The sequence below is a fragment of the Phoca vitulina genome, unplaced genomic scaffold (assembly GCF_004348235.1).
Source record: "Phoca vitulina isolate PV1807 unplaced genomic scaffold, GSC_HSeal_1.0 scaffold4, whole genome shotgun sequence".
In the NCBI taxonomy this organism is placed as follows: domain Eukaryota; kingdom Metazoa; phylum Chordata; class Mammalia; order Carnivora; family Phocidae; genus Phoca; species Phoca vitulina.
The window spans coordinates 20328426-20339944 of NW_022589707.1; the positions used below are offsets into that span (position 1 = coordinate 20328426).

Here is an 11519-nt window from a genome sequence, read left to right on the forward strand (position 1 = left end):
ATACTCGGAGATTACACACTCCATTTCTTCTCCTAAACTCATCAATCAGCAAAATCACTCCTCCTCTCCTGGGGAGGTATAAGAGAAGAGGCAGAGAAAAGATAAAAGTGGTTTTTTTCCATACTATTCTAGAAATTCCTTCTTCTCTAGGACACAAAATCCTGAGGGGAAAAAGTGTTCCCCTAAAATCTTGACTGTAGGGTGACCAGACATTCCGGTGTGCTGGGGACAGTCACAGGTCACACCCATTGTCCTCAAGTGATTACTGGTAGTGCCACCTTTTAATTCTCCAAACTGCCCCAATTCAGACGGTAAATTACATGGACACCCTCCATGTGTAGCAATTGCCCCATGTATACTCAGGAGACACATAATACCAAAAATAAAAATTTCAAAGACCATACTTTCAAGGATCATTTCTACAGTTTGTTACTAGAGAAGTTTCTCTGAATGTGTAGAGAGCACTGGAAACTACCAGGAGGAGGCACAGCATTCTCTCCTGAGCGTGAAGCTGGTTCTTGATGTTGCTTCTGCGAACGCCATTCACCATTGATACTGGTTGGTTCTTCTCTTCCTTTGGGAGAGCAAGAGGGTGAGGATGCAGTCTGAGCAAAAGAAAGGAAGGAAGGAAGAAAAGTTATTATAAAACTTTCTACTTAGCCTACAAAATGGAGGAATATGAAATTGCAAAAAAAAAATTTACAAAATCAAACATGCAGTAAAATTGATGATATCAATTAGATGTGATACTTTGATTAACTTTATATATGAGTTAGTTTAAACTGCTTAGAAATAAGCAGTTTTTATATATTTTTAAATTTAATTGTAGAATTGTTAGCCATCTTCAATAAACTGATTTGTACTTTTTTACTCTTTCTTCCCACAAGGGAAAAGGTCTCATATAATCATTAGTTCAAGCTAATGAGTGCACTGAAATATTTCATCTATTTTTGAGAGAATATTAAGGTCCACAGATAGAAAAGAGACCAAAATTCCTTTCCTGGATTAATAACTCCCAATACTACTCCCACCCCCACTCAGTTCCACTTAAATTTGAAAAAGAGTTTTAAAAATTAAGTTTTAGAAAATTTTAATAGGTTTTGTAAATTTTTTTCAAGTGCAGGAGCACCTGGCTGGGTCAGTCAGTGGAGCAAGCAACCCTTGATCTTGGGGTTGTGAGTTCAAGGCCCCACATTGGACCTAGAGATTACTTTAAAAAAATTTTTTTTCAAGTGCCTCAGTATGGAAACCAGAAACGAATGAGAAATTATATGAATAAATGCCATAATTGATTATATTCTTATGAGCCAACAAGAGCTATGGAAATGAATAGGTGGTGGGTAAAGGAAGATTAGTGAAGCCTATTTTTCAAGGAGTTTACAATCTAGTGGATGAAATAAGCATAGAAAACAATTTGGCATAATAAATTATATTTCAAAATAATATTGACATTTAAAATGGATGAGTATTACACTAGAAAGAATTTTTTAAATACAGAGAAATGGAGTGACTACATTCTAATTAAATCATAGCAGATGATAGACTTACTTGATTTTTTAAGTACCAAAAGAGGAGGAACTTCTATTTTTATTTTATAATGAATTCACATACCAAAAGATGTATTGGGAAAAAAATTCATATTAGAATTGAAGTCAAAGGCAGACCTAGTTTAAAATGCAAGAGACTCACTTGTAGAAAAATATGTCTGATAAAAAGAACAAAACGAACAAAAAACATGGAGCTAGATGAATAAATGAAAGATGATTAACAAAATGTTAACAAAATGATTCATAATTGCCTTTCAAAGTATTATAATTTTTAAAAGAGCTAGAAAAATGAGCCTGCTGATAAAAGAGTAGGGAATTGAAAATACTGGCTAAAAAGGAGCTATAAAAATAAATATTTTTTTCTGTATTGCCTTTTAACAAGAAAATTAAAGGAAATGTGCAATTAAGGAAAAAAAAAGTCTTTACATATGGCTATGAAGGAAAGGAAGAGAAAAGTACACTGAACGCGAATCAGTCAAAGGGAAAGAGCATTACTTCGACAGCACTAAAGGAGCTCGTGATGAGTCTACTGATGCACTTAGAACCACCTGACGAATGAGGATGCCCTCACTGGATTACCGTAGTAGCCTCTTACAAGTCTCTCGCCTTGTTCTCTTGCTTTGTCCAGTCTAGTTGGAACACAGCAACCACAATGTCCTGTTAAAAACTTGTCAGATCATGCCATTCTTCTGCTCACAGTTCTTAAGTGATCCCCATGCCCCTCAGAGTACAGATTAAGGTTTTACAGTATCCTAGAAGGCCCTAAAAAACTTGGTCACAGTTTCCTCTCCTGTCTCTCTCCCCTAGGCCTCTCTCTGGTCACAATGGCATCCTTGAAGTCCCTGCAACAGACCAGGCCTCCCTCAGAGCCTTTGCTCCAGCATCCATCAAAGGATGACCTCAGGATCCTTTCATGAGATCTAAATGGTCAAGAATAAAACAAAAGCTCTTTGGGGTCCTTAACGTATTTTAAAAGTATCAAAGAGTCCTGACACCAAGACATTGAGAATCATTGCTCCAGCGTGGAGTGCCCTGGCCTCTGATATCTGCCCGCTCAGTCCTACACCTTCTTCAAGACTTTGCTTATACTTCACTCCCCTGGTGAGGCCTACCCTGACCACCTCCTCCCAATCCCAGACTTCTCATTCTCCCTTACATTTTCTCTTTCCCATGGCATTTATTACCTTACCACATACTATATAATTTACTTGAATATCATATTTATTGTCTATCTCTACAACTCTATAATGCAAGCTTCAAAAGGGTGAACGTCATAGTCAGGTTTGTTCACTGATCTATCCCAAGAGCATAGAAGAGTACCTGATACATAGCAGATGTTTCCTGAATAAGTGAATGATGAAGAATTTATAAAAATCTATTTCCAATATGCTTATTGTGATGAGCATTGCATAATGTATAGAATTACCAAATCACTATGTTGTATACCTGAAACTAATATATGTCAACTATACTTTTTTTTTTAGCCAATTTTTTAAAAAGATTTTATTTATTTATTTGACAGAGAGATAGAGAGCACAAGTAGGCAGAGCGGCAGGGAGAGGAAGAAGCAGGCTGTCTGCTGAGCAGAGAGCCTGACATGGGGCTCGATCCCAGGACCCTGGGATCATGACCTGAGCCGAAGGCAGACGCTTAACTGACGGAGCCACCCAGGTGCCCCTCAACTGTACTTCAATAATAAAAATTTTTTTTTTTTTTTTTTTTAAAGATTTTTTATTTATTTATTTGACAGAGAGAGAGAGCGGGAGAGGGAACACAAGCAGGGGGAGTGGGAGAGGGAGAGGCAGGTCTCCTGCGGAGCAGGGAGCCCGATGTGGGGCTCGATCCCAGGACCCTGAGATCATGACCTGAGCCGAAGGCAGACGCTTCACGACTGAGCCACCCAGGCGCCCCAATAATAAAAATTTTAAAAATATATATTTCCAAGACATATTGAAGTGGTGGCCTTACAAAAATGCAGCAAAAATACATACATTCATCAAAATTTAATAAATTATTGGGAAAAAAAACATCTAAAAGACAAATAATAAAAGTAGCATAAAGACTGCAACTTTATCTGGTGAACCCATGGCAGAAGAAAAGAAATCTTTGAAACATCTTGTATCGGTAATTATATGTTCCAGTCTGAGAATGACACACACCACTGCCGTCACCACTCATTACTCTTTAGCTAGAACTCATCACATGGCCCCACCCAACCAAAAAGGGACCAAAAGTACACTCCTACCATTTATCTGAAGGCAGGAACCTGAAAATATTTGACAAATAGCACTACAACATGATGAATTGTGTTTCAAATTTGGTAAATCAATTCAATAACCAAGATTAATAAAATTTCATATGAAATTAGTTCAGAATATACAATGATTGTAAAAAGCAAATAAATTCTGGTTTCATTATAAATAATAAATGGCTTAATCTTGACTTATATGCAGAAAATAGGTTACGATATATTCCATTAATCATAATGAATTTTATTAATGGTTTGGACTTGGGAGCATTTCATTCATTCCTCATATCTGTTCTTCCTTCGTTCCTTCCTTCCTTCCTTCCCACCTTCCTTTTTTTCTTTCCCTCTTTCCTCTTTCAGCAAATATTTGTTGAACCCTTCTATATACTGCTAATGATTCTAGATGATGGCAATACAACAGTGAATAGACAAGATTCTTGCCCTCCACAGAGTTTATGGGGGAATACTGGAAATTAACAGGTAGGCAGAATTTCAAAATCAAAATAGTTATAGATGGTGATAAATATTATAATGGAGATAAACATTTGATAAAGAATAACTGGGATAGTCAGAAAAATCTTTCTAAATTGATATTTGAGAAGAGATGTGTATAGACTGAAAGAGCTAGTTTTGCAAAGATCCAGAGAAAGAGAATTCCAGACACACGGGACCTATGCAAAAGTTCTGGCATGACTGAGAAATGGCAAGGAGTCCTGTATGGTTTGCACTGGGGAGGAAGGAGGAGAGAGGTGGGAGACAAAGGGGATTGACAGGATTTATTTTATGTTTTTAAAAAATTACATTGGCTCCTGAGAGAAAAAAAGAATGGATAGGGGAACTGTTAGGAAGTAAAATGCAGAAATCTGGTTGGTTTTGATTCAATTTAGGTAACAGAGACAGAGAGAGAAATAGAGTCAACACATGTTTAATAAGAAGGCCAACAGGATTTCCTACTGGGTTGAATGTGGAGATAAAAGACAAGGGAAAACCTAAAGACTAAGGAAATCAGCTGAAAGATGAGGCCATATATTGACACGGCTAAGGCAGAGAAGGGGTAAATCAGAATGGTGGGAATCAAGAATTCTTCATTTAACATATTAAATTTTATATGCTGCTTAAATATCCAAGAGATGCTGCACTTTCTGGAAGTTCTAAGTTGACATTAATTCAACATGTATTAAGCACTTATGAGCACTGTGTTCATTATTTAACATATGGAGCAGGGTCGTAAATTTAAGTCATACTCTGTTGTGTATTTTCTTCCTACTCACATGTAGCAGATTCAAACTGAAGACCAAAGTAGTTGTAGACAAAACAAAGCAATTACATTTTATGTATATACACACATATATGCATACATATTTGCAAGAATGTATGTATACATTCATTGTATACATATATATGTATATAAATATATATATATATATATACACACACACACACAATAGTTGTCTACAACTATTTTGGTCTTCAGTTTGAACCCCCTACTTCTGAGTTAAAAAACAAATTGTTTAATTCCATTTAAATTTAATCAAACCCAACATCTTTAAAAGTATAATGTTTCTTTCTGTAGACTAAAAGTGCTGTCTTTCGTATGGCCTCCTTCATTCTTCTACATCTCTCACAAAGAATGGTGTCCTTTCATGTGGGGGTACATAAGGGGAGCTTAAACAACCTCATGGCAGTAGGGAAGAATCCAGGATCTGGAATGTAATGTATTTGCTTCTTCTGGTTTGTAGTGTAATATTCTTTATCCACCAGGGTATTGCTTACCTTTGGAGGTATTTACGGCTGAGGTTGAAGTTGGGTGCAGCTGTGATTTGACTTCTTTTGTCTCAGGGTAGTGACCCCCAGGTGACTCAGTCTCATCTTCTGCTGGTCCAGGTCACTGCTCTAGGTCTGTCTGTTTCCAACTTGATCAGAGTCTCTTCTAAAATCCTGGCCACTAGGCTTCTTGTTCTGCGAAGGTTACTCCTTCCAGCAAGCTCTCTAGTCAGATGCTCAATAACTTGGGGTCAATGTATACCACATAAGAACAGAGGCAGCTCAGGCAAGCTACCTGACCATAGTTCATTTTTGGATGACTGTTCTTGAAATTGGTATATGGCAGCTAGCATGCTTGCTTTCTCCCAGAATCTCAAATAGTGAAAGGAGGAAAGAATACCTCTCTACTCTCAATGTTCTTCTCACTTACAGAATGCTCAGCTCTAGGCCAGAGCCAAAACCCACAGAGGAAAATGTACAGAGATATCTGCTCCCTTCACTCTCACTTTCTTACTCTCTTCTTCACATTATTCCCCGCAGTTCAAAAATGAATGTTTTACCCAGAGAGGGCCTGGTGGTCATAGGTAGGAGTGACATCTCTCTATCACTGGAGAACTGCTTAGCTGAGTCCATCAAGCTAACATGGCTATTATCTTCCTGCACAATTCAAATGTATATATCAGAAGCAGAATTTTAATTTATTCTATCTGCACTCCTCATACAACAAATTTTAGATTCATCTTACACAGAGGGAAGCCTCCTTAAAACCAAGATGAAAATCATGAGCTCAGAAAAGCAAAAAAAAATTATACTGTTAATTTTTAAAAAGTACTCATAATTATTATCTGATTCAATCAATCTTCACATCAAACTTACAAGTTCAGTGATCTTATTACTCCCATTTTAGAGAAGAAACTGATACTTATGAAGATCTTTTTACCTTTTAACTTATAACACAAATTATCAAATTACATTATTGGGACTCCAATCATTCTATCTACAAAACTCATGCTAAATGCCTTCTCTTGAAATTTTTGTGTTAATACTTCTAAAAAGAAAATAAAAGCCAAGGATTCCAGCACAGTATGTAATACAGATGAAGGCAAATCAACTTAAAATCTACGTTCTAACAAAAGCCCATAAAGCAAATAATCGGAAACAGAATCAAGTAATATATTGCTTAGGAATGATGTAAGAAAGCCACAGAGCAGAAAGCAAGCTGGCATTGTTCTGGGCATATGCTCAAGCATTATGATCAACCCAAAATCTCAGTAGCTTAATACAACAAAAATTTATTTTTTGTTCCCATTACATGTCCCATAGGAGTTGGCAAACTTTCTGCTCCACACAGAGATCCACACAGAGATGGAGCTGCCGCCATCTGGTTAGCTGCACCATCCTGGACATGCACCTTCCTCAGTATTTTGTTAGGGAAAGAGAAAAACTTGAGAAACTCGCATGGGCTTTTGACTACCTCAGCCTGTAAATAATACACTTACGTCCACTAAGATTTCACTGGTCAGAACTAAGTCCTTTTTACTCATTCCATTGCAAAGGGGCCAGGAAATGTAGAAGAGCAAATGGAATGTTTGCCCTATCTCTGTCACAGCCCTATAAACCTGATCCACACATCCAGTACTTACCCCCTCCTAATTTCAGATCTTTCATTTCCAAGGTTCCTTTTAGGTTCAGAATAAATATTATCCTTATTTTGGAGACTGCTTTACCTTTTGTGATCGGGGAAGAATATTGCAAGATCTTTATAAATCTTAATAAAGATGAAGTTACAGTTCTGAGATCATTGCAGGTAATCTATTTTGTTTTTAATTGTTTAAGTGTTTATAGGATGAGAACACATCTACTCTTACCCACATTAGGAATAAGATACCATGCAGGTAGAAGGGTGGGGTCTCTGGTGAGTGTGTGGTTTCTGTCCCTACAACTTGCCTGTGACCACTTGGCCTTTCTTCTGGTTTAAATATACAAGAGTGACTTAAAAAGTCAAGCACCTTGCTTTTCAGTTGCAACTGACAGGTTTCCATTTACAAAATTCCTTATTACATTACAGCATGTTGAATAAGAGAAATTTGCAAATTTGAATATGAACACAGAGTACCTAAAACCTACTGTAATGAGTAAATTGATATCTTTAGGAAATGTAAGGAAGTAGCACCATCTGGTGGGTAAGAAGGAAAGAATGTGGAAAATTACCAAATGTGTAATTGTGGGCACTTTTTAAAATTATTATTGCCATAGACATAATCAGGTTTTCAAATGAAAGTTTTTTTGGGAGCTTTAGAATGGAGACCTGAGGAATGAAATCCTCCTCTAAGAAAACAGGGACAAATAACAAGGTGTGTGCCTTTTCATATTACCATTTCTGACTGATGGTTGTTCACATGAAACCCGGGTCAATTAAAGCAGCCTTGGGGCACCTGGGTGGCTCAGTTGTTAAACATCTGCCTTCGGCTTGGGTCATGATCCCAGAGTCCTGGGATCGAGCCCTGCATTGGGCTCCCTGCTCAGCGGGAAGCCTGCTTCTCCCTCTCCCACTCCCCCTGCTTGTGTTCCCTCTCTCGCTGTGTCTCTCTCTGTCAAATAAAATCTTAAAATATAAAAATAAAAATAAAGCAGCCTTGGTCATGATGAGAGGGTTATTTACAACCTGAGACTATTATCATCAAAGAGCCTAGTATCTTGGTAATTTTAGACAGTTTACACATGCCAGGCCAAGGCACTGAGTATAGGCCTCCAATTCACTTAGTATTTATTAGTAAAGGGCCAGCAGGGGGCCCTTCACACCTGTTTGTCGGCGAGTACCAGAAATTAATATTGAGATTTTTTTTTTTTTTACAAAGGCAAGAGAAATAAAAGTTTTCAGCTTTTCAGTTTTGAAGTATCGGTGCACCATTTACTTACCTGACACTTTCTCACAACTTGAAGATTGTTTCCTTGAGAGATTAAGTTCAGAATTCAATTTGGCCATTTTTGAAAGGTGAACTTAGCTAAATAGAGCAACAATGTAATGAATCTGTTCTGGAGTCCTACCCTGATACTTTTATCCCACATTTTTTGTGATGTTCAGCAACAAAAAGAGAATGGTAGGCTTTTTCCATGGGGAAGGAAGGGTACAGCAGATAGATGTTAAAACCTAGTGTAACATGCTATCCATCCATTTATCATTGAGCTTCATCAAGCCAACCTTCTTTAAGGTCTCTTTTAGTTGACTTTTCCCCCATGCATATCAAAACCATATGTATTTTTTAATATTTTATTTATTAATTTGAGAGAGAGCAAAAGAGAGTGAGAGCGAGAGAGAGAGCACAGAGGGAGAAGGAGAAGCAGGCTCCCCACTGAACAGGGAGCCCGATGTGGGGCTCCAACCCAGGACCCCGGGATCATGATGTGAGCCCACCCAGGCGCCCCAAAACCATATGTATTTTAAAGTATCTGAGCATATACAGCAAAAAGTTCTGGTCGGCAGGCTTCTGTGGTCAAGAGAGATGCCATAGCGCAGGGGTTGGAAGCCCAGTCTCTTGAACCAGATTACCTGATTTTTTTTCCCCTAAGATTCTATTATCCCTTAGCTATTACCTCCAATTCCCATGCCTCTCACCCTAAGCAACTACTAATTTACTTTCCATCTCTACAGAGTTGCCTATTTTGGATATTTCATATAAATGGAATAGTAAGTGGTCTCTATAACTGGCTTCTTTCACTTAGCACTATGTTTTCAAAGTGCATCCATGTTATAGTATATATCAGCACTTCATACCTTTTTATGCTGAATAATTTCCTATGTATGGATATGCCACATTTTGTTTATCCATTCACACCCATCAATGGACTTTCGAATTATTTCCTCCTTTTAGCTATTATGAATAATGCTGCTATAAACATTAGTGCACACATTTTTATGTGAGCATATGTTTTCATTTCTCTTGGAACAGATTTAGTAGGCCCTAGGCGTGAAATTACTATATCCTATGATAACTTTTTTTTTTTTAATTTTTAAGAAGATTTTATTTATTTATTTGACAGAGAGTGAGAGAACACAAGCAGGGGGAGTGGCAGAGGGAGAGGGAGAAGCAGGCTTCCCTCTGAGCAGAGAGCCTGTCGTGGGGCTCCAGCCGGGGCTCCACCGGCCTCAACCCCGGACCCAGATATCACGACCTGAGCCGAAGGCAGATGCTTGACCCTCTGAGCCACCCGGGTGCCCCAGATAACTCTAAGACTACCTGATTTTTAATTCGGGCTCTGTTTCTTGCCTCGTGTTTTGAGGCAACTTATGCCTCAGTTTATCTATAACATGGGACCAATAGTACCTCATGTGGTTGTTTTAAAGATTAAGCAAATTACAATGTGAAAGGCTCATAATACATCCATAGACATCATATAAGTGTATTTTTTATATTAATTTCCAGATTTTCTTCCTTAAAGATTTTGTGAGAATCCTTAAAGCAGAATGACATCAGGAACAATCTCAGGTTTGGTCAGATCTGGACACTTCTTCCTGTACTGTCCCAGCTCTGCCAACCATTTTCTGTTTCCCATGTCTACCCCCACACCATTCCCTGTTTGAATTGTTACTTCTTTTCTTCAGTGCCTTATAGGGATTTTAAATAGTACTTATTCTTTGCATTGGCAAAGTTCAGAGTTCACCTAAATACAAGCTTTATAGAGGCTTCATTTCCCTGCAATATAGTTTGCAAACAGTTGACTTCCTGCTTTACTTATAAACTGTGGGGAAGGTTTTTGTTTATTTGCTTGGCTCTTTACTCTTAACCCGAGCATCCTACTCTATGTGTCTCTGTCACACGGCACTGGAGGAACTCATTTTTTTCTCCTCCACTTGCTCATTGGGGTCCAAACTGAAATCGCTCCCACCATGGTACAGTGCCATGACTCTTCCCTAGTGGCTAATCTACATTCTACTAATAGTTTCTCTGATTAAGCCAGTCACGCTTAGAACTGTGTAGGGTACATTGATAGTAAGCTCCCAAGTCCAGAGACGCTCTATTTAACAACATGACCCAGAGGACTTTGGCTCACAGATTTTTTTCACTAAAAAAACAGCTTGGCATAAAGATAAAATAGGTTTTATAGGCAACTATCCACCAAATGCATTAAATCGTTCTTACGCAAAGAAGACAAAGGCGGAATTATGTTTACTAAGAGCCTACTGTGTAGCAGACACTAGTTACTTTAAGGAATATTTTGGAGTAAGTCAAGGTTGGAGCATGACATAAGGTCCTCTGTTTGCCCCTGATAGCACAGCTTCGGGTGACAGAATGTTCCAGGGGCTTTGTGACCATCACAGAATGCTCCTAAGAACTGAAACAGATGCCCAGACATACATCTTGTTTTGCATGCACCCAGGATATCTGTAGGAGAGAGCTCAAACCTGGTCCACATGTTGTGTCCAGGCATCCAGAAACCAGTCTAAGGGACTGGGGTCCCTCAAAGGAGGTTGGTCTGGAGACAGGGACCCCAGAACCTATGAGAAGATATGGAAGAACAGGTCTGAGCTGGTAGTTTGCCTGAATGTCAGAGGGAGCAGTGGCCGCAGGAGGCTGTGCTTGATCTTCCTTGACATTTCCCCTCTCCCCCTAAGCTTGAATATGCTATAAAAGGAGAAGGCAGGGACCTAGGGGGCATAACTGTTGAAGTATCTCTAATTATGGGACCCTAAAGGATTTTTCCTACTGCCCAGAGGGAAGGAGAAGCATAAGATCAGCAGTGTAGGGGTAAGAGCAGAAGACATGAAAATGAAGTCACTGCAGGCACACCTCCCTCATGGGGCTTCCCAGACAGAATAAATTAATGGGAAGGGCTGCCACCAAAAGACTGAATTTTCTACCGGTCAAGTAGCTGTGGACTCAAAGCCTTGAGATTCAGGATATTATTATAAGTATCAAGTATATGTCCTGGCAGGTGAAGCCTGAGGCTATATGGGTTAT

General features: G+C 38.6%; 1 non-coding gene across 1 annotated transcript; it reads left to right on the top strand.

Annotated features, from left to right (window-relative positions):
* The first annotated feature begins 394 nt into the window (after positions 1-394).
* Positions 395-612, top strand: LOC116631193. The gene has a single exon (XR_004299131.1). It is a non-coding gene; the product is annotated as a small nucleolar RNA U3 (small nucleolar RNA).
* Positions 613-11519: the final 10907 nt, after the last annotated feature.